The following is a 1,729-nucleotide window of genomic DNA, read 5'->3' as shown; positions in this document are numbered from 1 at the left end:
AAAAAAAAAAAAAAGTCTGAATGTAGAGATGGAAATAATGTGAGATTAAAGAGAACGTTTAAGGAGATAACGTCCAAAAAGTTACAAAGGTAAGTTGATAACATGTCTTGACAGAGGCAATTATTTATAAATATATATGTATAAAACATATATATAAATATATGTTTACATATATAGAGTATGCGTATATATATTATATATATGTATAAATATATTTATATAGTAATAATCAGTGGGTCCATGGTGTAGCGGTCAGCGCGCCATGGTTCGAGTCCCACAGGAACCACATACTTGGCGCCTCCTAGGGGCAGGCTGTTGCAGCAGATTAATGCAAGACATTTCCAAATGTGGGATCAATAAGATTTTAATTATTATTATTATTATATAAATAATTGCCTCTTCCAGGATATATTAACAAAGAGGGAAGTTTTGAATCGAGTTTGTGTCGACTGTGTGATGATAAGCTCCTCCCACTCTCTCTTCCTACTGGAGCCGTGTGTGAGCTGAGTTACTACCACACACACACACGAACACACACACAGTAAGACCTGGGGCCACACACAGAATCCATTGTTTCCATATGCAATATATTTCCCCGTGTGTGTGTGTGTGTGTGTGTGAGGAAGTGCGCAGTGTTGTGTGTCAGGCAAAGAAGAAGAAAATGAAATCTGGACTCATAGCTGCGAGCAGTAAAACACACACTCAGCAAAGTCAAATAGCTTCATAATTGTGTGAGTTGGCAGCACACACACACACACACACATTCACACACACACACACACACACACACTCACTGACTATAAAAGACCAATAATATGTAACACACAGTGAATCAGGTTTTGATGAAAACTGGACTCCAGAGCTGTTTCACTGGTTACTAATTGATATTAATTGGAATTTTAATTAATGGCAGTTTTATGCTGAAGCTAAAAGAATTAATGAGAAAAACAAACAAACAAAAAAAAAAACCTCTAACACTAACACCAGCCAATGACGGGACACCCTGTAAGTGTGTCAGAATAAAAAAAATTAAAAAATAAATTAAAAATTAAAAATTAAAAAAATAAAAATAAATAAAAAATAAAAATAAATAAAAAATTAAAAAATTAAAAATTAAAAAATTCAACTACATCTGTGAAAAACACTGTCTTGCAGCAAAAATTAGGTAAAAAAACAGGAGTTCATAAAATCAAATTCCATTAAGACAGTGATCCTCAACTGGTGGCCCGTGGGCCAAATCTGTTCCATTCAATCAGACCCACGACTGGATTCCAAAATCAACATTAAATAATGTTGGACCAAAACCATTTTATTTGAGTGTCCAGCCACCGAGAAATATTCAGCCCGCCCCCCCGAATTCAGACTTTAAATCTGAACATAAATGTTTGAGTTTTTTTCCCACTGGATTCTTTTCCAAACCCTAACAGATCAGGTCTGAAACTCTGGACTTCACACAGAGTCAACTCTACATTTGTTTTTTTTTTGTATTGTTTTTTTTTTCCCCCAGCTTCTTATCTGACCAAACAGCCCCCCCCAGCCACACCGACGACCTTCCAACCTATTTTGCCCTCTACTGGCTCGGATCCCTTCACTCTGACCCGCCGCTCAGATCAGAACCAGTGGAACCGCCGCTGACATGCTGCACTGGCGAAAACCCCCTTGTACACAGTGCAAACAGCGTCGGCGACACAGTAGACATCTCCCTCATCAAACACGCACTCGGCATCCC

The 1,729-nt window shown here is 37.8% G+C and overlaps 1 protein-coding gene across 3 annotated transcripts in view; it reads right to left on the bottom strand.

The window, feature by feature from the left end:
• adarb1b (adenosine deaminase RNA specific B1b) overlaps nt 1–1,729 on the bottom strand; it is an 84,132-nt gene that overhangs the window by 11,417 nt on the left and 70,986 nt on the right. The gene's annotated exons all lie outside the window — the stretch shown is intronic.

This window comes from Cynoglossus semilaevis, chromosome 16, assembly GCF_000523025.1.
Source record: "Cynoglossus semilaevis isolate Cse_v1.0 chromosome 16, Cse_v1.0, whole genome shotgun sequence".
In the NCBI taxonomy this organism is placed as follows: domain Eukaryota; kingdom Metazoa; phylum Chordata; class Actinopteri; order Pleuronectiformes; family Cynoglossidae; genus Cynoglossus; species Cynoglossus semilaevis.
Note: the sequence above shows the minus strand (reverse complement) of the source record. Positions and strands in the feature narration are given on the sequence as shown.